Raw genomic sequence first — 27,744 nt, forward strand, 5'->3', positions numbered from 1 at the left:
TATATTTGGAAAGGTTTTGAGCTGAAATTATATATTTTTTTAAATACAAATACAATTCAAGCAACAGATGAAATAACTTTTATATACTGTAGATGAAACAAATATAATTTTGGGAAATCCTTCTGACCTTACTATATGTATACTCTTGTCACCAGCTACATGAATTACCTTACTTAATACAATCCGGGCTTTTTTTTTTTAAACTAATTTGCTTACTTATTTTTGTCTCTCTCCCCTTCTCTTTCATATTTGCTAAACTTGATACCATTAAAAAATGTAATTCAGGGCTTTGACACACAAGACACCTGCTGCATTAGAGTTAGTACTGATTAAACTAACCCTGATGCAGCAGGCTGGTTATTTGGGTTTTAATTCTAAACACACACATAGCTGTTGCTTATTATCACTTTTAGGGGATTCTATATAATTGGTGTACTTCTGTAATTCATGCTAGCAAGTAAAGATGTCAGCACAGTTTTTTAAAATACTAACTTGATGGAATACCAACTTACCTGTAAAACTAAAAAGCAAAAGGTCAAAGATTATTTATTATTTATTTGGGGGATTTTTTTTTGTTGTATTTTTAAATTTTGGGATAATACAATGCATATCTTATTATCAAACTGTAGTACTCAGCATTCAGAAAAATACTCTGCTTGGCTGAAAACAAGAAAAGCCAACCACTGATGAATTTTCATGATAGATAAGCAAGTCCTCTATTTTTTGCACAGAAGAAAGTGGGAGGCATAGATGATCTGCATCCTGACAAGCAACTGCACAGAATATGTGTGTTTAGTCATCTGAGCCAATCATGTGATGGCAGAACCATGCAGCATGGGGAGGTGCATTCATTCCATTCAATTTTTGGGGGAAGGGGCGCTGTGCATAAATATTTTATGCAGATAAAATTAGATTAGCGCAGCATTGCTTTTGAAAATGAATTGTGCATATGGGTGCTTTGGAATGAATATGGGAAATTTTTGTTTGATCCGAAATTGAATCCAACAAACTTTTTCCCCCATGCACATCCCTAACATCAAATACATTGTGTGATGATGGCTAGGCATAATATGCCACACTGTTCAAAAATTCGTAATATCCCATGGACTCTTCCCCTCTCTGCAAACATGTGGTCTTCACGAGCAATACATTTTTTGCTTATAGTATTAATTTACATTTTATTTCTGCAGCCTTATTTGAGAAGAGTTTTAATTTCGGTAACAAAGTATTTTCAAGTTGCTTAAATAGGAGTTTCGTATTAGGAAGCCACACGATACAATATGATATGAACAACATCTTCATTTAAGCAAATCAGGAATAGGGCAGAAATAACTTCAGAAATGCATTGAAAGCTGAAAATATATAATATATGCTTCTAGCTGATGACAGGGCATCGGGCTTTACAAACATCTATGGATGCTTTGAAATGCTGTGAAGCACTCAGTAAAGCCAAGTTATTTTTGCTCTATTAAAACAGATTGAGATTTTAGCAAAACAAAAGAAAAAAATCTTATTGCAAAAAACAAAAAGAGTATTTTGATAAAGATTTATAAAGGAAATGTTTTTTCAGCTGTAAACTGGTGATTTACTATCTATTCTAAGGGGCCAATATTCAAAGGTATTTAGCGGAATAACTGAAAAGGCATCCAGCTAAATGCCAACTTTTGAATATTAAAGGTAATTTTTTATCTGGTTAAATTTTATCTGGCTAATTCCGATATTTGGAGTTAGCTTAATAACTTAAGGGGTCATTTTCCAAAGGTATCACGTGCGATATCTAAATCGGGGCGGATTCCGCACCGGAAGGGGAGGAGTCGGGGCAGCCTTGGGGCGGATTCCGCAATGACTTCGCTGACGGCGAAAGGTAAGACTCCTTATCGCCTCCAGTATCACGCCCAATAGCACCACCTTTCACGGTGGCGCTATTGGGTACGAAAGCCGGCAGCGATAGCTCCACGGAGGTGCGATCGCTGCCATCTTTCGCAGGCCCGCCCCCCCCCCCCCCCGCTTCTCCCCTCCCCCGCACCCCGTTACCGCCAGATTTTCTAAGTTCTGCGAACTTAGAAAATCCAGGCCTTATTTTGCTAAATGTAGGCATCAGCAAGAGCAATATATATTATATAATGAGGCCAATATTCTAAAAATCTGTAGAACAAATAACTTATCCGGATAAAGTTAGGCACATAAATAATTTGGGTATTCAGTGGGATAAATGTCTCACTGAATATCCCTGAAAAAAGTTATCCAGGTAAACCTACCCTAATAACTTTGAAACCCTATATTACCATTTGTTTCATAGTGAGCTGGATAGTCGTATACCTGGATAACTTTACCATAAGCAAAATATGTTGGTGCACGTGTGTTTATAAAATACAATATCCGCGCACACGTGCACGGCGAATTTTAACATCCGCTCGCATGTGCGGGCGGAAGGCCTCCTCCGCGCACGGGGGGAGGGAGGGGGACATTTTAAAAGGCCCACGTGTGGCGATGGGAGTAAGGTTTCCCCAGTTCCCTATACCCCTACCTAACCTTCCTACCCTTTCTGCTCTCCTCCCTGTCCTTTAACCCCTTCCTAGCTACTTACTTTTTTTTTTGTTCTATTACTTACTGATGTTCGGAAGCAGAAGTATTCTCTGCATGCCGGCAGCTGGCCAGCACGCGCTTCCCCCCAGGAAAGCATCAAATGGCGCTATCCTGGCCTACCCACCTGTGCCCAGACCATGCCCCCTGCCGGCCACTTTTCAGAGGCCCAGCAGTTCGGCGCGATGGTTGGGCCCTTCCAAAAATGCGCGTAGCACATGCAGGGCCCAGCAATCTGCATAACCCCTGCAATTCACGTGCGCAGAGCTTTTAAAATGAACTTGATAGTGCATGAAGTTGGCAGGCCTATAAAAACAGAAAAATGCCCTCTTTCCCAAAATTACAGAATTAACAAAAAAGTAATGCTGGCAAGCCTAGCCTTCGCCCGTTCCCCCTGTCAACATACCCCAAACCCTCCTGCTTCACCTGGAACACCCCCTCCCACCCCCACCCCCCGGATACCTTTTTTCAGTGGCTGGGAGCAGGGAAGAAACAATCAGTTCCCAGTGCATCCAGAATTGGTTTGACAGCAACATTAATCATGTCAGATAACAGCGTTGCTGTCAGAATATTGTTTTGACAGCAACCCCCTTTTAGCCTGCATGATCAGCACTGCTGTCAAAGCAACGCTGGACATGCTGGAAGCTGGGCACTTCTTCCCAGTCTCCAGCCACTGGGGGTGGGAGGTTTCCAGGTGAGGCAGGATGGTTTGAGGTAGGTTGATGGGGGTTTGTGGGGCTCGAGTGCCAGTGATTATTTATTTCTCTGGGATGATGAAGGGGGCTGGGCGGGCAGACCACACACTGCAGGGTTTTTTGGGGGGTTTTTTGTTAGATTTTTTCACACAGCTTCAGCACGTAAAACATTTTTGTATGGGTCTAGGATTATCGTCTAATGCCAGCTTTTGACGTGTGAGAGTTGACATTGTTAGAAGAACCCGTTTTTGCACTGAGGATTCTCTAGCTACAAGGGTAACAGCCTGTGCTAGATTTGATCTTGTGACAGACTTTTGAACATTGTTGTCTGTAACCAGGTGCTTTTATAAGCAGCCTTTTTGATCTTTTTCTACCAGTTTTCCTTTTTATAGGACATCGGTGGGTCCTAGGAAAAGAGGGAGAATTAGTATGCACAGTTTTGTCTGATAAATTGCTTACTATCTTCTTTCATGCAAGGTCTTTATTTCTTTAGTTTGATTTGTGTTCTTTCTGAGACTCTAGTTACAACCTCACCTTCTCCCCCATCATTGTCTATCATTTGTAAACCACTTTCCCATATGGTAAATGAAATGCTTCACCTTATTATACTGACGCGCCGGCTCACCGTGTCTTTTGGCGGCGGCTGCAGTGTGGGTAGGAAGGCTCTGACTCTCCTGTCCGTGAAAATCCTGCTAAATGGGGAGATGGCTCGCAGGGGCCTCCAGGGATGCCCTTCAGGAGAAGGGGGAGGGCTTATATCCTGTGAGGGATGGTGCCTTAGGGAGGTTTAGAAAGGCTCACTTTCTCTCGCTGGGGGTCAGGGGAGAGGAAATCTCCCTAGATAATTGGCCCAAAGTGAAAGAAATTGCAGGCCTCATCATGCATGGGAAAAATGTAACACCTAGGCCGAGGTAGGTGTGTTATATATTTTTACTTTTACTGGCCCATGGTAAATAGTGTGAGGAGGCTACATACCATGTTACTTCCCATGAGCCTGGTAAAGCCTCATTTGCTCCTTTATATAATGCAAATAAAGGCTAATTTTAGTGCTTACATGGTGATGTGCTTGGAGACTTTCTTAACAAGCACATTAAGGACTTTTTTTCTATAGCATGCAATTTTTGGGGATATGCAACATGCCCTTAATCTGCAGGGTCAAATTTATTGCTTAGTCCCCTGACTAAAAAACACAAATTGCCAAATGTACCCCTCTTACCCCATGACTTTATTATATACTGAGCCATCTAGTGAGGGAGAAAGTTCTAGGTAAAGCTATCCGGATATTTAGAGGAAAATACACAGATAAGTGACTTGCTGAATATACCTGGATATAGTTACCTAGATATAGTTATCCGGATAACTTTAGGGCCAGTATTTTTTCAACATGACTAACCTGCATAACTTTGTCAGTGCTGCCTAGAGAAAGTGAAATTACACCTGGGAATGACCCAGTGCCGCCTTGTTATACCTGGCGAAAGCTTGTGCGGGTAACGAGTTGACTGGACAATATTTAGTCGGGGAGCAGGGGAAATTTTCAAACCTCAGGTTTTGTCTGGGTAATTCCAAAAATTACCTGGGGAAACCCTTTAAATATTGACCTCAGTATGAATAAGAAGGCAGAGCAATCAGATAATGAGGACACAATTTTAAAATGGGGTGGAAAAAGCACTAAAGATCACACAATATGGCTTTATGACATTATTAATGCTGGAGAGACACGTTCTTGGCGCTCCAACATTTTTACAGCTTCAGAGCGAGGACAAAATTGGTTCTCACCAAATATGCGATCTGGAATTCAGTCTAAGGACCTGATTCACTAAGGCTTTTCTCCCATTCTGTGCTTATGGGACAAAAAAACCCCCTTACTGACTCAGACTCTATATTTGATCATTATCAGTTATTCTAGAGTGTTCGCCATAAAGTTGAGTAGACAGTTAACCTCTCTGAGTTCCCTTTCCTGCCTATATCTTATGCACTATTTTACAAACAATCATGAGTTTCTAGGGAGCTGGCTAAAAGTAGGCTATGTCTTCTGCCAGAAGAATTCCAATTCAGATCAACTGGGGATGTGATCAACTAAGGGTGGACTGTTGGAATGATTCTCCCATCCCTGTTGCTGCAAACTGCTCGTATTCTAATGTGGAACAGCTGATAATGTAGGGAATGGAAGGGAGCCTCTATTTGTTCATGCATGGTTAAGATGCTTGTAGCAGGGCTTAACTGAGAGCTAATTCCTGTTGAAGTGGTAGGAGGAAAACGTGAAACTAAGGGGGTTATTTTCTAAACGTTTATCGCATGCATTAGGGCCTTATCGCGTGAGATAGGATTTAAATTAGCTGGAGGGGAGGAGTCGGGCGGGGAGGGGAGGAGTTGGCCATGGCACAGCTGCCGGCGATAATGTGAGGAACATTATCACCGGCAGTAGCGCAGTGAATAGCTACACCTTTTACGGTGTTGCTATTTGCTGCGAAAGGCTGCAGCTGGCCATACCGCGGCCTACGAAATCACACTGCCACGGTGCGAACGACTGAGGCCTTTCGTAGGCCCGCCCCCCTTCGCCCTGCCCGCTTTTTCATGATTCATCATTCCGCGAGGAGTGATGAATCCTGCCCTAAGTTTGGATTGAAAGAGAGAAAAGTATCTTAAATGGAGAAATGTAAAAGGGGAAGCATAGGACATATCACCCAAATTAGTTATTTTCTGAGCCAAACATGAGAGAAAATACTTTTGAGGAATCAGAATGATGAAAAGCCCTCCAGCTACTCCCCTGGGATTCACAGACCAGTCCTCTAGGGCCCCACTTGTTTTCAGGCATCATGATGCTGCTTCGGCTTTGGTTCCCCTTATGCCACGCCACTTAATCTCTGCCCGTCGGTCTCAGTCTCCTCTGGCCTCTGAGTCTCTCCTCCAGTGTAGGATTTCTGTCTCTGCCCTCCCAGAATGTGTGCAGCAATTGTTCCCCTCCTCTGTATGGTTTCCTTTTTCTACTCCTTCAGCTGAGTGGGAGCTGGATTTTAGTCCCTCCCATGCCCAAGGCTCCACCCATGAATTTGTAGCCATTTCCTTTGCTTCTGGCTCTTTCCTCTGCTGCCTGCACCTGAGGTGGTTCTATCATATCCGTTTCAACCAAGAAACCTCTTTGCTGAAACATAAAACCAATCAAGGGAGCAGGCGATGTCTGCTGAGTCATGCAGCCACACCCCGCTCTTACTTAAAGCCCTCTCAAAGAGCAGAGAGAGAGAAAAAAAGAGCTTCCTACAAAGTGGCTACCTAAAGGCCAGGGAAGGCAAACTTTGATTAAAGTGTCCTGGCTGGCGCTCTTTCACTGTGGCAGCAGGAAGCACTGCAGGAACCTTAGTTTGGGAATATAATTTCCCCCTCTGTTAAAGCCCTGGGCCTACCTCTGTGCAAAGGCCCAGTGTGTTTTCCCCAAACTGCAAAGCCCAGACCCATAATTATACTTAAACAGCCAAGTAGTCCTCTTAGGTTAAAAGCTAAGAGCTTTTCTGGGCTACATTTTTGAGTAATGAGAGTGTACACTGTAAGCTGTTACCTAGTTGCAGCAAGATTACAGTTATCAGTTTAAAGGGATGTTCTAATTTCTTATGGCCAGGAGCACGTTTGACCTTTATGTCTTCTGAGTTTTGTTTTCTTAATGAATACTCTCTGACTGCTTAAACTGCCTCCTAGGTTTCCAGGTTTTGTCAAACCTGTGGCTTGCTCACAGTATTTCTCATATTATGAAGCCACCAGAGAGGACATGGTTGGTAAGGACAGCAAGTAATACCTCTACCTCAGTCTATCTATAATTGGGCATGGGCCAACACACACTCACACACGCTGAAGAGCTCCTGTATGCCAGTTTGAAAGTAACTTTCCCTGTGCATTAAATATTCCATTTTATGTCATTGTACTGTCATGTATGTCATTGGTGGTTGGTCCCTTTATATATAAATTGTGTGCACAAGGATTTGCATTGCTTTTATATTTGTCGATGTTTTGTTTGTCGTTGTCATTGATGTGACTTGTTTGCCTATATTTATTTGTTTTGTGTTAGTGTTTTCCTTGTTGATTTTGTATATTTAACTTCTGTATATTTTGCTGCTTCAAGTCTTTCAGTCCAGGGCTTAGAGGTATAGGTTCTGATGGAATGGATCCCAAAGGCCTGCTAAAACTCTTGTAACCAGTGGGCTGTGAAGTTAGATCCATGGTCTATGAAAGACCCTCAGGGAAATTCAACATGGTTGAATATCTGTAAAACCTAATGAGCTACATACCCAGCCAACTTGTAGTTATTTATTTATAAGTATTTCATATGCTGCCTTTTCCTAAAGGTAGGCCCAAGGCAGATTACATAAAATAACAAGATATTGCATGCATAAGTTATGGATACATACAGATATGATATAAAGATATGAGGTAGATTGCAAGTAAATAGATAAGAAATAGGATACATTAGGTAAGATTAAGTAAGTGAGTGCTTTGAGTATAAAATGCATATATATGGTATATACATGCATTCCAGAAACTGTATAATGCATTTACAGTAAACCTTAAAAAATACACATTTTTGTTAATAAAAAACTGTACAATAATTAGAGCAGGAAAAAAGCTATTTCATATATAATTGTGCCACGAACACAGATAATCTTGTGATGTTATCAGTACTCAGAGGACACATAGAGCCCTTCACAATCTCTAATCATCACTGGCAAAAAATCCTGCTGAAATATCAAGAGTTGAAAGCCGATGAAGTGTCAAAACAATTAGTGATCTCAATAACGTGCCAATAAAAATGTGTAGAAGCAACCAAGTGAAAAAATATATGTAGATGGCAATCAAATGAAAAAATGGCCCACTTATAAAATATATTTGAAATCATCCAAAACCCAAACACTAGGCCTATTGTTTTGCCTAAAGACTAGGCTTCTTCATGGGCTTTCTAAAAAAAAAAAAAAAGTAACAAAGCACTTATCTTTAGCATCCACTTCATGATTAGCCAAACCCCCACTGCATTGCACTCTAATCCAATTTAAAGTGATGGACTTGTATAATGAATGAACTTGCACTTCAGCAGCATTCTTGCAAGGTCAGCTTTCACAGTACCATGAATAGTGGCATTTTTTTAAAGTGTACATATTAATTTTCTGTGAGTAAAACCTGCCCACATGTACGTGTAATTATGTTGCCATTACACGCCAATGATGGTATTTAATTGCAGGTTTCATTGCCGATCTTCCAAACAGTACCATGCCTGGACATAGGATCCCTGCTTAGGAAGCCTATGTTCTAGCCATGGGAGGTGGACCTTCTTGTCAGAGAGGTCTTGAAGGTAAGCAGATTCTATTTCGGAAGGAATCCAGGAACGTGCACTCTTACAGAAAGAAGCACACCTGGGAGAAAATCTGGTATAAACTAAATGCAGTCTTCCATGATAATAGAAATGTGCAAGACCTCAAGTCACAAGTGGAGAGTCCTTCGATGCAAGGTCAAGAGCAAACAGACAACATGGAGGGCAGAGGGTCCCATCAGCTAGATAACCTTCACCCCAGCAGAACGGATGTCCTGAGCACCATATCAGAGGCTGCAGTGTGAGGAGTTGGTGAGCAAGGAACTTCACACTCTGAAGCGAGACAAGGTGAGCAGTCTTTGTAAGAAAAGCATTGTGGTACTTGCATTTAGGGCCTATTATTAAATTTCTATCTATACATATATATATAAATAGATACATAGATATTTACATATCTACAGATTGTCTAACAACCAAAAGAAGAAGAAGAAAATGCCATACTGGGTCAGACCAAGGGTCCATCAAGCCCAGCATCCTGTTTCCAACAGTGGCCAATCCAGGCCATAAGAACCTGGCAAGTACCCAAAAACTAAGTCTATTTCATGTTACCGTTGCTAATGGCAGTTGCTATTCTCTAAGTGAACTTAATAGCAGGTAATGGACTTCTCCTGCAAGAACTTATCCAATCCTTTTTTAAACACAGCTATACTAACTGCACTAACCACATCCTCTGGTAACAAATTCCAGAGTTTAATTGTGCGTTGAGTGAAAAAGAACTTTCTCCAATTAGTTTTAAATGTGCCCCATGCTAACTTCATGGAGTGCCCCCTAGTTTTTCTACTATCCGAAAGAGTAAATAACCGATTCACATCTACCTGTTCTAGACCTCTCATGATTTTAAACACCTCTATCATATCCCCCCTCAGCCATCTCTTCTCCAAGCTGAAAAGTCCTAACCTCTTTAGTCTTTCCTCATAGGAGAGCTGTTCCATTCCCCTTATCATTTTGGTAGCCCTTCTCTGTACCTTCTCCATCGCAATTATATCTTTTTTGAGATGCGGCGACCAGAATTGTACACAGTATTCAAGTTGCGGTCTCACCATGGAGCAATACAGAGGCATTATGACATTTTCCGTTTTATTCACCATTCCCTTTCTAATAATTCCCAACATTCTGTTTGCTTTTTTGACTGCCGCAGCACACTGAACCGACGATTTCAATGAGTTATCCACTATGATGCCTAGATCTCTTTCTTGGGTTGTAGCACCTAATATAGAACCCAACATTGTGTAATTATAGCATGGGTTATTTTTCCCTATATGCATCACCTTGCACTTATCCACATTAAATTTCATCTGCCATTTGGATGCCCAATTTTCCAGTCTCACAAGGTCTTTCTGCAATTTATCACAATCTGCTTGTGATTTAACTACTCTGAACAATTTTGTGTCATCTGCAAATTTGATTATCTCACTCGTCGTATTTCTTTCCAGATCATTTATAAATATATTGAAAAGTAAGGGTCCCAATACAGGTCCCTGAGGCACTCCACTGTCCACTCCCTTCCACTGAGAAAATTGTCCATTTAATCCTATTCTTTGTATCCTGTCTTTTAGCCATTTTGTAATCCACGAAAGGACATCGCCGCCTATCCCATGACTTTTTACTTTTCCTAGAAGCCTCTCATGAGGAACTTTGTCAAACGTCTTCTGAAAATCCAAGTATACTACATCTACCTGTTCACCTTTATCCACATGTTTATTAACTCCTTCAAAAAAGTGAAGCAGATTTGTAAGGCAAGACTTGCCCTGGGTAAAGCCATGCTGACTTTGTTTCATTAAACCATGTCTTTCTATATGTTCTGTGATTTTGATGTTTAGAACACTTTCCACTATTTTTCCTGGCACTGAAGTCAGGCTAACTGGTCTGTAGTTTCCCGGATCGCCCCTGGAGCCCTTTTTAAATATTGGGGTTACATTTGCTATCCTCCAGTCATCAGGTACAATGGATGATTTTAATGATAGGTTGCAAATTTTTACTAATAGGTCTTAAATTTCAATTTTTAGTTCCTTCAGAACTCTGAGGTGTATACCATCCGGTCCAGGTGATTAACAACTCTTCCGGTTGTCAGTCAGGCCTACCACATCTTCTAGGTTCACCGTGATTTGATTCAGTCCATCTGAATCATTACCCATGAAAACCTTCTCCATTATGGGTACCTCCCCAACATCCTCTTCAGTAAACACTGAAGCAAAGAAATCATTTAATCTTTCTGCGATGGCCTTATCTTCTCTAAGTGCCCCTTTAACCCCTCGATCATCTAACGGTCCAAATGACTCCCTCACAGGCTTTCTGCTTCGGATACATTTTTTACTGTGAGTTTTTGCATCTACAGCCAACTTCTTTTCAAATTCTCTCTTAGCCTGTCTTATCAATGTCTTACATTTAACTTGCCAACGTTTATGCTTTATCCTATTTTCTTCTGTTGGATCCTTCTTCCAATTTTTGAATGAAGATCTTTTGGCTAAAATAGCTTCTTTCACCTCCCCTTTTAACCATGCAGGTAATTGTTTTGCCTTCTTTCCACCTTTCTTAATGTGTGGAATACATCTGGACTGTGCTTCTAGAATGGTATCTTTTAACAATGACCACGCCTCTTGGACATTTTTTACTTTTGTAGCTGCTCCTTTCAGTTTTTTTCTAACAATTTTTCACATTTTATCAAAGTTTCCCTTTTGAAAGTTTAGCACGAGAGCCTTGGATTTGCACACTGTTCCTCTTCCAGTCATTAAATCAAATTTGATCATATTATGATCACTATTGGCAAGCGGCCCCACCACCATTACCTCTCTCACCAAGTCCTGTGCTCCACTGAGAATTAGATCTAAAATTGTTCCCTCTCTCATTGGTTCCTGAACCAATTGCTCCCTAAAGCTATCATTTATTCCATCCAGGAGCATTATCTCTCTAGCATGTCCCGATGATACATTTACCCAGTCAATATTGGGGTAATTGAAGTCTCCCATTATTACTGCATTACCAATTTGGTTAGATTCCCTAATTGCTCTTATCATTTCACTGTCCGTCTCACCATCTTGACCAGGTGGACGGTAGTATACCCCTATCACTATAGTCTTCCCCGACACACAAGGGATTTCTACCCATAAAGATTCAATTTTGTATTTAGTCTCATGCAGGATGTTTATCCTGTTGGACTCTATGCCATCCCGGACATAAAGCGCCACACCTCCTCCTGGGTGCTCCTCTCTGTCATTGCAATATAATTTGTACTCCGGTATTGCACTGTCCCATTGGTTATCCTCTTTCCACCATGTCGCTGAGATGCCAATTAAGTCTATGTCATCATTCACTGCTATACATTCTAATTCTCCCATCTTACTTCTTAGACTTCTGGCATTAGCATACAAACATTTCAAAGTTTGTTTTTTGTTTGTATTTTCATTCTGCTTTTTAATTGATAGGGATAAGTTAGAATTTTTTAGCTCAGGTGAGTTTTTAGTTACAGACACTTGGACTATTTTTCTAATTATTGGAACCTCACTGTCGGGATGCCCTAATTCTAATGCATCATTAGTATCCTTTGAAGATACCTCTCTCCGAACCATGCGCTGCTGAGCGACTGTTGGCTTTCCCCTTTGTTCTAGTTTAAAAGCTGCTCTATCTCCTTTTTAAAGGTTAGCGCCAGCAGTCTGGTTCCACCCTGGTTAAGGTGGAGCCCATCCCTTCGGAAGAGACTCCCCCTTCCCCAAAAGGTTCCCCAGTTCCTAACAAAACTGAATCCCTCTTCCTTGCACCATCGTCTCATCCACACATTGAGACTCTGGAGCTCTGCCTGCCTCTGGTGACCTGCGCGTGGAACAGGGAGCATTTCAGAGAATGCTACCCTGGAGGCTCTGGATTTAAGCTTTCTACCTAAGAGCCTAAATTTGGCTTCCAGAACCTTCCTCCCACATATTCCTATGTCGTTGGTGCCCACATGTACCACGACAGCCGGCTCCTCCCCAGCACTGTCTAAAATCCTATCTAGGTGACGCGTGAGGTCCGCCACCTTCGCACCAGGTAGGCATATTACTAGGCGATCCTCACGCCCACCAGCCACCCAGCTGTCTACGTTCCTAATAATCGAATCACCAATTATGAGGGCCGACCTAACCTTTACCTCCTGGGCAGTAGGTCTTTGGGAGATATCCTCAGTGTGACAGGACAATGCATCACCTGGAGAGCAGGTCCTTGCTACAGGATCCTTTCCTGCTGCACCAGGTTGATGCTCTCCAATCATGAGACCTTCTTCCTCCAAGGCAGCACCAGGGCTGCCAGTTTGAAGTTGGGACCTGGCTACTATGTCCCTGAAGGTCTCATTTATTTACCTCTCTGTCTGTCTCAGCTTTTGGCTGCTTTTTTCTTTTTTTTTGTTTTTAACATACAAGCACTCTAACTTCTGCTTACTAACTGCCTTACAGACTTTTAAAAATAAACACACTAACTACTGCTTACTAGCTGCCTTACTGACTGACTATTTAAAAATACAGTCTAACTTCTGTTTATACGCTGCCTTACTGTTAAAAGCACAAACACACTAAATAATATTTCCAAATAGTTAACTTTGCCCCAATACTTTTAAAAAAGACAATGTCCCAAGCAAAAACTTACTGATTCCTTTCATCCACCAGAAAGTTGATCCTCTCCTCTCAGTGCTCCCACTGGATTGTGACTTCTCCAGATACAGTTTTTCCAGGGATATTCAATAGTAGAAATGTATCTAGATATCAACCTCTAATTTAAACTCTGAAAAATACAAAGAAAAAATGGGTAATTTGTATCAATCTCTATTTTAAACAGAATATACGCATATATACACATACACATTAATGCTTCTTAACTATGTGATTCAAGACAGCAAAGTTCACAGTGTAACACATTTTTCTTTGGCTAAGGGGGTCATTCTCTAATGCTATCGCACACGATAGCTCGGGTCGGAGTCGGCCCCGGAAGAGGAGGAATCGGGGCGGCACTGGGGCCAATGCTGCAGACACATTGCTGGTGGCGAAAGGTAAGTTTTCTTTATCGCCGCCAGTTTCGCACTGAATAACTACACCGTTTATGGTGTAGTTATTTGGCGCGAAAGCCAGCAGCGATTGCACCGCAGAGGTACAATCGCTGCTGGCTAACACAGGACTGCCCCCTGCTTTGCCCACCCGTTACCGCCGGAAATTCAGGCCTAAGTATGTACAAACTGCTTTTGTTTGAGGAAGGTAGTATATAAGTATAATATAACATAACATAATTTGAATATCAATTTCCTAATTCATGTGTAGGGCGTTTTGAAAATTAGCCATTGGATCAAAGGGGAAAGTTTGAGGGAGCTATTGCTATGTATCTTAATGGTTTATTACAAAGAAGGCGACATAGCAACTATAATTAATTTCAGATTAAACTTTTCAATAGTACAGTGACCTGAAGAAGATGTGAATTTGCTTGCACAGTTTCCATAGTAACTTTACCAAACTTCTTTTTCAAATCCCAGTTGCTGATAGATAGAAATTACAGAAAAATATTGGATACCTTGCAACATCTTTTTTTTTTTTTTTTTTTAAATTAGCTATTGATTTAGTCACGGTGGTTTTTTGCCCCTTTCATATTCACTTTTATGACTCTAATGATTGCAACAGCAAAATATTAATGGGAGCAGATATTTTTAAAAAATGAAAAAAATCATATAATTTAATTTTATGGTGCTGTTATCTTGATCACATGATGCAAAGAGGGAGGGATGTTATTCTTCAAAGAATGTTCTTGCAAGTGCTCAGCAGGTCTCTTCTCAATAAAGAAAATGGGTGATTTTTTTTTTTTTTTTTTAGAATGGCTTTATTATAGATGCTGTATTCACTCCCATTATATTGGGCTTTAAAGAATCAAGGAAAATACTGATGTCCAACATCTGAAAAGGGTCTTAAAAGTCTATAACAGAAATAAGAATGCATTTTTTTTAGCTTAAATCCAAACCTAATTTACTGCGGACTTATCAGGAGTTAGGAAATCCATTAAAAATTAGATTTTGAAATGGTAGTTGGCTGTAAGTTTGATCTGCATATCAGAAGTGTGGATTGGAGATGAAATACAGTGGCTAGGAGCTCTTCTGGTTATTCGTCCAGTAGTTCAGCCACCCAGCAGTTCTGAGCATGCTCAGCTCAGTCTCCACCCTGACCTTGCTGAAGGGAAGCAAGGAGAGAGAAAGAGCAACGACATTCAGCAGTCTGCTCTGTATGTTGTGACTAGGAAGGAGATTTCTATAGAGCCACTGAGCAGCCAAAATCTGTTGCCAACTATCTTTAGGATGATTTTCAGCCATGCCCTAGCCAGATAGGTTGTTGTGACTGAAAATAGGTTTAAATCAAGCTGACTAAAACTGGATTTAAACTAGCCCCAGCCAAACTCGGCCACCCTCCCCAGATTGCTCATTTCATGAGCAGCTAATTCTAGTGGCCAACTGAAACTAGGAAGCTAGCTTTAGCTGTTCACTGGGGGGACATTTTTGCCTCAAGGGATCTAGCTAGCTAGATCTCTTTGAATATCAGCTCCTAAATGTCTTGATGACTTGGAAGAGAATGCAAAACGCTGTCATGTGTATAAGGTTGCTGCAATAGCTTGCAGCTATTATCCTTAAACAAGCTAATCAAACATGACAGTTTATAACTTGCCAATGTAATTTAGAGCAGTACAGGAGACTGGGTGACTGACCCCAATGCCTTGTAATATTACACTAAATAATGGTTCTTGATATCAATAATGATGTCATTTTTTTCTATGGATTTTCTCCCATTTTTGTTTGCTAGCACTGATAAATTCCCAGGAAAAATACAATAAAAACAAAGGTCCATACATATATATAAAAAATAAATAAACATAAAACAAATATAAGCAGTACCTTATACAGAGAACACATCTATAAAAATGCAAACCCCCCATTAAACTAATCTATTATAATAAATAGGGATGTGCATTTTTTTTTTTAAAACAAATACAAATTTTGTAACGAATAAGTTGACTTTTGGTTCATTAAGATGGGAATGAACTAAGAATCAACTCAGTCAAAAATATCTGAACATTTTTGGATATTTTCAGTTTCATTAAAAAAAAAAAAAGGGGGGGTCCTTTGACCTTCACACCAGCCTGGAGTTCAGACAGGGCCTTCTCCCCTTATTCCTACTATGAGGTCTTCAATGTAGAAAGGATCAGGAACAATCCCATTTCCTCCTGCCCCACCAACTCCCAGTTTCGCAGTTGTGCTAACTAGCCCTGAGACTGGCGCCATTTTGTTTATGGCTGTACGCTTTATATCTGTGAAACATGGACACTAGACTCAGGCCTAGCTGGTGCCATTGTCAAGCAGGGGCCAGAAGGACAGGAATGACAGGGGATCACTCCTGCTCTTTCTACATGAAAGACCTTGTGGAAGGGGTAACTGAGGGCTAGAGAAACCCCAGTTTAGTTGTAGGGTGGGGGTTGGGAGAGCCTGGAGAAGTCCTGGTTCAACTGATGGGGGATGGGGTGGACCAGTTCAGTTGCAAGAGGGAGACTAAGGGAGGTCCTGGTTCAGGTTCTTTATTTTATTCTTTTTAAATGAATGTTTATTAACATGTAGAGGTCCATATTTAGCTGGATAAACTTATCCTATCAACTAAGTCTATATATTCAGCAGATAACTTATCCGGCCAACTCAGCTCCTCCCAGTTATGCCCCTGGAATAACTTTGACTTATCTGGTCAAATTTAATTTAATTCGTCCTGAACGAATGCACATCCCTATTAATTTGTGCACAGACTTCTTAAAATCGGAAACGATGTGCTAAATCCCAACTCTGCCCCAATTCCACCCCGCAATGCCTAATTTTTGGGCACATTAAAGTATGTTCAAAATCAGGTTACTTGCATACTTTTGTGCATACTAACCCTGTGCAATTTCATAAGGAGTCATTTCTGTACAACCCAAGTTTTATGCGCTTAAATGACTTTGAAATTACTCCTTTAATGTGCACATTAAGATGGTCCCCCATCGCATTAACCTGTTAAGTGCAAAGGTTAGGCTTGCCCATAGGTAAATAAAGGCACATCATATGTAAATAAAGTTTTACCAGGTACATGGAAAATAGCCCCATAGTATGCTCTCCACAACTGCTATTCTCCATAGGCTTGGTAAAGCTCGAAAATGTAACACCTGCCTCAGACCAGGTTTTACAGTTTTTACATGCATGCTAAGGACTAGAAGTGTCTAACTCTCTGTACTAAATGACTCATAATGAAAGGGCAGGATAGCATGAGCAATGTCCTCTCTCCCTGAGATTTCCATCATTAATCATGAAATGCATCCCCCCCCCCCCCCCCCGCCCAGGCAAATCCTAGATCTCTCACTGTCAAAAGGAGCACCTTCCTGGGCAATCTTTTCCCTTCCCCTCTGAAGAATGAAAGAGCCCCCCTCTCCAGGGCAAACTCTCTTCACTCTTCACGCCCCCTCAAAAAACCATTCTGGAAGCCCCAGTACTCTTCGGCTGCAGGAGAGACTGCAAACCCCTCCTGCCATCCCAGCTCCCAGACTCCAAATGATGCCACCTAGGTAGGGGCATGAAAGGAGAGGGCTGTGCTAGAGGGGGATCCTTGACATCGAGGAATGGTCAGGTCTCTCACGATGAAGAGTTGAGGGGAGAAAAAAAATCCCCCATGTTAAACGTTCCTTTCACTTTGGATCTGTTAGCACAGAGGGAGCACCACACACAGAGTGAGTGTGCATGGCGGCTTTTGCGTTATCCATGCATGACCTTGCCCTGGCCATGCTAGTGTGGCAAAAAAATTTAACATGCACATAAAACAATGCATATCACATTTAATGCATGTTAAATTGTTATTGACTTGCATGGTAGATATTTTTTTTACCTCCAGTTTTATTGCATAGACCCCAATATGTTTGTTTTAAGTCAACTTTCTCAGTCAATGAATAAAGAAACCATCTAAGGAGAACGCCAAAGGAATTGGTCAGTTGTGAATCATCATGATTTAATGCGAAGTGAGTCAGAAGGCACACATTATTTTCTTCAACTTCAAAGAAAATATCCATGCCTTCGGTCTTGCATGCCCAGGTGGCCCGAGGAGCCCTCCCTGTCCCTAAGATTGGATGGACCCACCTCCCCTGAGGCACAGCTTCGGCACCGGTCATTGTCCAGCAGGGGCATGCCACCTTCTTCCTTAGGCTTCTGCAATGTGTCTAGGTCTGATCAGATCAGAAGGATGAGGGAATCTGAACACAGTTCTCCCATGCCACAGAGCATGGAAGCTGTGCCTTAGAAAACATATTTTAGAATGAAAAGGAAAGATGGACAATGCAATCGTGGAATCTCCTCCTCCAACCAAAAGAATTTTTTTTCAGAGGCCTGCAGCCAGAGAAATGCTTGGTCCTTGATCATATTCTTTTTATTTTGTAGAGAGCTCTGTAGCCTTTATAAACACATGCTTTGGCAGTTTTCTGCCTAGGTTCATAGCTGGAGTCGTAATGGATGCTGAATGCTGCTGAAATAAAATATGTCCTTAGTTCTTCCTTTGATGATGAGACATCATTGCTCATGAAGAGAGGGAGCAAACTGTGATAATAAATAAGGTGCAAATTGTGGATAGCATTGTTTTCCTCAAATGCTAAATCTTATTTGCAGCTTCAAGGCAAAGCTAATTAAACCTTTTCATGCTTCTTTCTGAGTCCTTTCTGTGCTAATATAACTTATCAAGATTAACCTGTTAGGAAAACTTAATTGCTTAGATCTAGCTAAAGGCCTCTGGTAAATTTGATTGTAAAACTAAGGCAAGATGTAGAACTAGCTTACATGGAAAAAGTAAAAGTATTTCATACCTGAAATGTGGGCTCACATTGAGCTAAATTAATTTTTAACATCCCCCAAACCCTCCCAGATGCTCTCTAAGCCAAGCCGGCCTGTCAGAAGGACACAGGTTTACCTTCAACTGGCTTGGTATCCAGCATTGTTCTGACATTAGGAATTGTGAGATCAATCTGTCTCTGTGAAAGATACAGCCTCAGTTCTGGGGGTTTATTAGAAATTGTGGGATCAATGCCCAACAGTGAGTTGGTGGGAGGTAAGCCTGTGTCATCCTGCCAACTCAACTTGATTTGGGGGGGGGGGGGATGTTCTGGAGGTGTAAGAACTGGGGGAGGGGGCCTTGGAGACAATTTTTTAAACTTTGGATGGGTGGAGTTGGAGGGGGAGGATCAGACACCCCCCCGCCAGGTCATTTTTAATTCAGATGAACGGGAAGAGAGATGAATCACTGGATCCAGTGGCAGGCTTAGTGTGGCCATATTTAGGCCAAATACCCCAGTATTTAGGTTAGGTCAGTCAAGTTGGCCAGCTAGCACTGAAAATCAGTACTGAGTGTTTAACATGCTAACTTTGATCTAATGTTTCCCTTCTGAGCCACCCATTTTTGGGCAAGGTAACTTTGGCATTGACACACTATCACAACTTCACTGCAACCCTTGCAGAACCACTAATACAGCGCACTGTCCAAATCAGCATTCTGAGGACCATGCAATGGTTTGCATTTACTCATTCCCAAAACAGAGCCCCTTCAGCATTAAAATAGAATCTTGTCATTCATTGCCTTGATATTACAGATTTGAAATTTGCCCAATATCATATTCATGCTGGGGTTTATCAATGTTTGTCCATGATCAAGTTTTTGTAAATGTATGGCCGCTGTACTGTTGCAGATTGATTTCTGCATAATCTGCAATTCATTGTATGTGGGTGTACCTGAGAAAAATATGTAAAAATTGCAGGCAGTTCAAAATGTCACAGTTTGCATTATTTCAGGAGGAAAAAAAAACAGGATCTCATCTTTTTTCTTTTTAAAAAGGCTGCAATGGTTTCCTATAAAATTTATGGCCAAATTTAAATTGATGATTTTTGACATAGGGAGGGTGATTTTGTAACATTGTGGGTAACACTTGTGGCAAAGACAGGCATAAATCGCATCACTTTTCAAAGGGAACTTATGTGCGTGCATTCGTGCAGCCCCTCTTATGAGGTACAGGATCTGACCTGAGTATAGCAAAGATCAATCTCTTTGGTTTGTTTTATGGGGACAGAAAATGGGTCATGCAGCCGGTGAATTGGACCCTGATAAAGGCAGTGGGGTAGGCAAAGCTTTTCCTTTTCTCTCTTGATCTGGTCAGGGAGATAAACCCGTCTCCCCACTCCATGAGCTCTGCACCTCCAGAGCAGCTTCTCCTTGCTGGCACCTTGAGACCTGGAAAAATGAAACCTTCTCTAGGTGGTCTTCAAACCTCAATTTGTATTCTTCTGGTAAATCCCAGCCTGCAACTATATACATACTATATGGCGGGCATATGGAACAAATCAGAGTTCATGGGATACTCAGGTCAAGTTAAATACCCAACAACCACACGATACATTTGTATCCCAGCACTTGCAATACCTCCTACCACCTACAAGGGTGCTCTTCCCTCCAGGAATCCCCTTTCTCCAAACACTACTTGGTAGTGTTTGGGAAAGGTCTTCACCCTTCAGGTATCACTCTTTCTATATACCCTTTCTCATTACTCAAACATCCGTGGACCACTTGTGCTTCTCTTCGGTACTCCTGCCTGCACCCTTACAGCAGCATGCAGATATTCCTCTGCCTCCTCCACACTCTAGCCATCTGTGGGATATTCCTCTGTCGCCAACCATTCTTTCTAACTCCTGGCCATTTCTTCAGGAGGAATAAACTCTTCTCCTGTTCTTCTATCTCAGGCCTCCTCCCATGAGGGAAAGAGACCCTACAAGGTCCCATTCCATACTGGGGAGATCCCTCCCCCAACAGAAACCTCTTCCTTTTTTTTTTTTGCATGTGTTACTTTAGCCACACCTGGAAAGATATTCATTCTAAGATCTAAAAAAGGGATAGATTTATTATGAAAGAATAGTTTTAAAACAAAATCCCTGTCAGAGCCCACCAAAAACATGGCCACCAAAGTATCCTGCTCCCAACAGTAGCAAATCCAGGTTTCAAGTACCTGGCAGGATCCCAAATAGAAGATAGATCCCATGCTGCTAACACGGAGGGATAATTAGTGGCTTTCCCCAAGTCTTCCTGATTAATAATGGTTTATGGACTTTTCCTCTAAGAACTTGTCCAAATCTTTTCTAAACCCAGCTACACTAACTGCCTTTACTACATCCTCCGGCATGAATTCCAGAGCTTTATTATGCATTGAATGAAAAGATATTGTCTTGGATGTTTTAAATGTGCTACTTACTAACTTCATGGAGTGTCCCTGAGTCTTTGTATTTTTTGAAAGCGTAAACAACTGATTTGCATTTACCCTTTCTGCTTCACGCATACTTTTATAGACCTTTATTATATCCTGAGGGGTATTCCGTTTGTGCAGCCAGAGACTGTGCCTGAGCTATGGAGGCTGTGCCCTGCCCTTTTCCATCTCTAGGTTTACTTACTGCAGACCCTTCCTCTCTGGCTGCCTCATCTCCTGGAGCTCCTCTTCCATCTGCTTGCCCCCTGAGTGACATCACTGAGGGCAGTGACACTGAAGACCCAGGTGAACTCCAAAGGATATTTCACCAGTTTTGCCAGAGCCCGTGCCTGAACTGTGTAGGTTATTCTATTATCTGCTCTCTCTCATCTCTGGACTCACCCTCCAGCTTGCTGGCTCATCCCCCAGAGCTTCTCTTCCATCTGTTCGCCCCCTGAGTGACATCACCGGGGGCACACACATGGATGCCAAAGGCGTATGTGCCCCCTGTTGTGTGCACGAAAGAGGAGCTTTGTCGTGCTTCTCCATGCGCATCTTGGTGCACTTCTTGCCTCTTTATTTTCTCAGTTTGTTTCTATAATCATCTCCCTTTAAGATGGATCAAACTATCTGCTTGAACAAAGTTCTGGCACCAATCCCAGTGATTACCGGATATGGCAGGTAGGGGGTCCTATCTCGTCATCACACTCCTAATAGGTCTACATTATACCTTATTACTGTCATCATACAGCCAGTGCCTTTAAAACTGAATATTCTACATTATCCATTCTGTTAGTCAATGCTTAATCTAAAAAAAAATTAAAAAAAAATTATCAGTAATTTTTTTATCTACTCCAGGGCAGATCCCTGATTGCTTACACATTACTGAAACATGGCTTACTGACTTTGACTCTGTTCTTGTCAATCAGTTGTGCCTCCTAGACTATCTGTTTATTTCACCACTTAGAAAGGGGTAGTGGAAGATTATTAATTCAATTTTAAAAACCTCTGCAGCTATCATTTGTAGTCCTGAAAATTGTATCACCTTATGAAATACTGTTACTGACTTATCTGTCTGTTAATCTGTGTCTAGTTTATTGCCCTCCTGGTCTATTAACATAATTTTTCTCCACTGATTGAATTTTTAATCAGTGCAAATATCAAATTGGAGTCCATAGTTGTGCCAGGTGATTTCAACTTACAAGTGGACCAGCAAATGCTCTAAGCCTCCTTTGAGGGCTGCTTGGACTCTGTATCTGCACTAGGTTGGAAGCAGATTATTCAGCACCCCTCTCATCACTGAGTCATACTTTAGATGAAACATTTCTCAAAATTTCCTATTTATTATATGGCTCTCATGATATCTCAATTGAAAAGATGCTCTGGTAGTGTAGTCACCTGCTCTGAGATTTTAACCGTCTAGCATTGTGAGCATATTGATCCTGATTAACTAAGGGCTTGTCTTCACATTCAACTTGCTGCCCTTATATACCAGCAATGTATCTTTAACAGTGGATGACTGGGATCTTGCCTTTCAGATGATTGTGGATGAATTAGCCTTTCAAAAACCTTTTCACCAGGGTCCTGCATAGCATTCACTGCACTGCTCTGTACACCATTAACAAAAGTGTCCTTGTTTTGATCCCCCTAGAAAGCTACCTTTCAACCTTAAAGGACATTGACTAACCTGGCCAAAAGTATATCATTTTACAGTCAATATTCAACCATGGGCTGTCTGGGTAAGTTTTCTGAGTAAACTTATCCAGATAACTTAAAATGGATATTTAGCAGCATGGCCATGCCATTGAATATAGCCAGATAAATCAAAGTATTCTGGATAAGTTTATCTGGATAACTTTCGTACTACCTCACAGCACAACCAGACTTTACCTGGATGTAACCAAGAGCCATTCTTTAATGGTTACCAGTATACGCAAGGAAGCACTAGGTAGGATAGGTTAGTGAATGGGAGGAGGACCCATTCAAATTCAGTCCCTCCTTTTGAGGGTCCTGGGAATGACTACCCCCCCCCCCCCCAAAGGCTTTATAACAGCTCTCTCCTGAGAGTCTGGAGGCAGTCGTGCATAATGTTTGGAGAGTTAGGAGGTGGTAGGCGCTTAACTTTTGTTGAATTTTCAGGCCCAGTCAGAGGGAACAGGCTAATTCAGCCTGAGAATCCTGATCAGGGTCAGGAGAGTGGGTCCTGCCAGTCTACTCCCTAGCAGGGTTATTTTTGAGATTTAGAGCTTTTCGCGGTAGGAGCCTCACTGAACTCCTGGGCCTTTCTTGGATTCAGGGCACAGGGAGCCGTGCCTTCGGGACACCCAGGCATAGGGAAGACCTGCCCTCAGAGGGTGGTGGCTCGTTGTGAGGAGTAACTCCGGTGTTATATTCGGTTAAGGGAAAAGAACATTAAATTGAGACATTCAGGAGGAAGATTTTTGGCTGCCCCTTCCTACCTGCAGTGGAGTAGGGTAAGAGAACTTGTTTCCTGGGATCGCTGCCATAGGGGATCCAGAGGAGAATGCGAGACTGAGATAAATCTAAAGAAGTGGAAGAACCTGCTAACCATGAGTAACAGAATTGTAAGAATTTCAGAGGCAGCCCATCAGGAGTTTTCAGCCCCTGGGGAGAGGAAAGACAAGGACAGGATTTTTGGCCATCCATGCAGGGGTTTCCTGACCAGCTTAAAGATTGCCCTGTCCATTGGGTCCTCCATCTCACCTAACCCAGGAGGGTGGTAGGATCCCTTGCCCTTTCAAATATTTCTGCACAGATAGAGGTGAATGCTGTAACTGACAGAAGAAAGACTGTGATGCTGGGACCATATTTATTATGCTACCTGCAATTCTCTTGTTCAGTAAATTTAAGTTTGAACACTAACCCAGGGGCTGATGCAATAAAAATGCGCCTCTCCTGGGGGCACCATGCAATATTTATATTAGGGGTCACGCTGTCAAGGAGGCGCTAGGGTCGATTGCGCACCCCTAGCGCTTCCTTGACAGCAGGTGCCCAGGAGAGGTCAGCTGTCCATGGGTTAAGAAAACGAACGCTGAATTTATCGGCGTCCATTTTCCTAAATGGCGCACAGCCACAGGTTCAGAAAACAGACACTGGTTAAATGAGCGTCCGTTTCCCTAACCTGACTGCCATCACTCTTTTTTAAATTTGTTTAATTTTTTTTTTTTTTTAATCTTTTAAACTTTTCTTTTCTCCAACAATATCGCCACGCTATTAAGGTGTAGGATGTACAGAATAGCAGTATTTTCAGCTTTTCTGTACAACTTTTTGGGCTACTCAGAAATTAATGCCTTCTCTGGACAGGCGTTAATTTCTGAGCATAAAAATGTGTGGATTGGACGCACATTTTTTTTTGCATGTAGGGTGAATGAATAATAGCCTCATCGACATGCATTTGCATGTGATGAGCGCTATTAGTTTTGTGACGCGTTGGATGTGCATTGTGGAGGTGCTAATCCTCTTATAGCATAAGGGGCTGTGGACACGCCTATAAAACATGCATCCAACCGCGGGTTAAACAGTACGCTCAGCTGAGCGTACTGTTTTGCATCAGCCCCCCAATGAGTCCAGCATCTTTATTTGGGCATGCAGAACTCACAGAGAAGAGCGTTTTCCCCTCTCCCAGGGAATACCGAAAGGATGTCAGCCGCCCTGCACTGTGACTCGAAAGGAATCCTTTTCTCCCAAGCCAAAGGATCCACACCCTGGATCCTGGGGAAAGGGGCACAGAGAAGAGCTAGTCAGGGTTCCTACCCCAAAGAACTTACAAATAAGTTTATGGCCCGACCTGTGCAGGATACCACACCGGGGTGGAGTTACACGGATAACTCTAAATATCAATGTTATCTGATAAGTTATATGGATAAGAATGTCTTTTATTTTACCGCATGATAAACAGCGTTTATTATATGGTAAATGCCTTAATGCAGCTATAAAATGCAATACTGTAAATACTGCATATTATTTCGCCCCTGACATCACAGCTATGGTAATGAGCTGCTTTGCATGTAAATGCATGCAAAGAAGCTCATTACTAGGCAATTTTATATTAAAAAAATAAAATGGTTTGCCTGAAAAATCGCAAGCCATGTTATTTTCATGGAAGTTACCTACAGCTCAGGAGTTGTGGCTAACTTTCACCTGGAGCACTGTTGTGCTAATGCGCATCCTGATTCTTCAGGGGCCATAAATTAAAGGAGCTGAGCAGTTCAAAAATGTCCCCAGTGGAGAAGAAACCCTGGGGTCAGGTGAAACACACCTGTCCAGCTTCCCCGCCACCTACTGAGGTGGCCCCAATATAATTGAAAGTTTAAAAAATTAAAATAGTTCAAGGGGCAGGCCCTTTTCTTCCCTTTAAAACCCCACTCCTTCCAAAATTCCCCCCGGACTCCAACCCCTGTAGGCCAGTGAGCCTCTCCCCCACCCTAGACCTCCTTTCACTTACCGTGCAATTCCTGATGGCCTAGAGGGACCTGAAGTGCCCCCTAGGCCTGACCCCCGCACCATCTCGTTTAAAATGGCGCCAGCCTTCAGCTTTTTTACTTTTGCCTCCCTAGGCTGTGTGGCCGTCATCACAAGGAATTTGCAGGGAGCAGCTAAGCTGTAATATTTTACCTGTTGGTATTTCACTGAGAACCACAGCTTAGTAAACCTTTCTCTGTGGAAAATACTGCAGCTTAGTAAATGAGCCTCTAAGTTTGACTCACCCTGAAATGCCTCTAGGGCACCCCTAATTAATCTGGCAAAGCTTCATCCTGAAAACTTGCAATTTGTTCAGCTAAGTCCCTGAACAAAGGAGCTGCATAGTATAAAGTGTCCCTAACTTAGCTGGACAATTTGTCTCAATATCGACCTCAGATGAATTTAGTCCCATAAAAAGATATCACCCACAAACAGTTCTTTCAACCTTATTTCTATAAAAACATCAAGAAACAGCTGAATCACAAACCACGTATGGTACATGAAGTGCTCTGATATGTGGGAGCACGCCACTTCCTAGAACAGAGGCATATGGCCGGATGCTTATCTTTTGGGCATTGGTTTCCAGGTTTCAAGAATGGACTAACCTGTTCTGAAGAGTTCGAAAAAGAAAATAAACTGCCAACTATTGTATTTTTCATTCACGTCAACTAAGATTTTTCACGGTCTTACAGCGTTTGCCATGTTGGCATGCCGAATCCAGATAACGAGCGCGTAACAGAGCAAGGCTGACCTTTCCTACCTCTCATACAATTTCTCCCTGCTCTCTCAAAATATCAGGATGTCTTATTGGCAATGAGGTGAGACTGAGGGCAGTGACAGACAATCTTTTTTGTGTGTTATCTTTCTCCCCCCCACATTCCTCACCATGCAATCACATTAAATGCCAAATCAGAAAGGAGAAGGTATTAACTTGCTAACAGATGCTTAGGGCACCATGGTAACTATTACTTCCAGAACGTGCAAGATATACTTTGAGCTAATAAGATGTCTATCATGGTTTATGGTAAGCATCCCAAACAGACAAGCTAGATCAGGAGCTGAAAGGCTATCTCTATATTCTCAGGCTATACCCTGTGAAAATCTTTTTCCTTTAAACACATTTGTGCTAGAAAATAGATATTTTAATTTTAATTTCTGTTTTCTTGTTCAAGGAAATGGCACAATCAGCTTGTGATTGCTGAACAGTGTTTGTTGAGTGGCTAATATGAATCAGGAAATGAATTATAAAACACTCCCTGTGGCTTTCTCTGCCCTCAGAAGTATGCCTAAAAAATAAATTATTTATCCCTGCCTCCCCTTCCCATGGCTAATTTATACTGTAGGGAGTTTCTATAAATTCACAATTGTTTATACTTAATTGCCTTCACCTGTTTAAATACATAGCCCGGTCTGATGGTAGGACATTGCAGCATTATTAAGGAATAAGTACTTTTTTTTTTAATCTGAATTCACAGACTTTGGTGATCACAGCACGCTACATGACTGTGACATTCTTGGCAAGACACTGCAGCAGTCTGCTGTTGCTTTCTGCAGCAGACAATACCTGGTCTTCCTTGGTGATTTCCCATCCTCGTATTCATCAGGTCTAACAGTTCTTAGCTTGTCTAACAGGACCAAGATCACTTAGGGCAATGCTTCTCAGCCTTTTCTTTTTCATGGTACACTTTCAAGCCTGTTCAATCCTCCTGGCACACAGAATCAAATTTTGAATGATTCTCTCTGCCCCCTCCCTCAACTACCATCTTCCATCCCACTGGCAGGAGGAGAGCAGCACTTTATACTATTATGTAGGGGCCTCATTCTGGAGGCTTCAGTCTAACCTGGGAACACATAAGGCCAGGAGGTCCTGCAAGATTACAGGACCCCACAAATTCAAACATCAGATGAAAGCTGGCAGAGGAGGCACACACAGGTAAGAGACGCGCTCCTCCTGCCAGTGCAATGGAGGGAAGAAGGGTACTGTTACTAGATTTCTGGTGGTTGAAACAGAGAAACTTGTTCCCTGTAGTAGTGATGGAGCACTTCATTTCTTTTTCTTTGGTGGGGGGGGGGGGGGGGGGGGAGGGATCAAGTTTGGTGGACTGTGACATATATCATTCCTAGATATGGTCATAATTAAGCACCAGGAAAGATTAAAACATTAGATAGATATCCCGCAGATTGGAACAACTTATTGAGATATAGAAATGTCATGCGTGGGTGCTATGTAAAGTTCTCCTGATTGCAGGGATGTGCGGGCCAAAGAAATGTGTTTTGGTTTGTTTTTTTCTTTAGGGGATTTTTTTTTTCTTCATTTTTCTGTTCTTTTAATGTTTATTTAGGTTTGATTCGTTTCCCAAATCA

The sequence above is a fragment of the Rhinatrema bivittatum genome, chromosome 1, assembly GCF_901001135.1.
Source record: "Rhinatrema bivittatum chromosome 1, aRhiBiv1.1, whole genome shotgun sequence".
NCBI lineage: Eukaryota > Metazoa > Chordata > Amphibia > Gymnophiona > Rhinatrematidae > Rhinatrema > Rhinatrema bivittatum.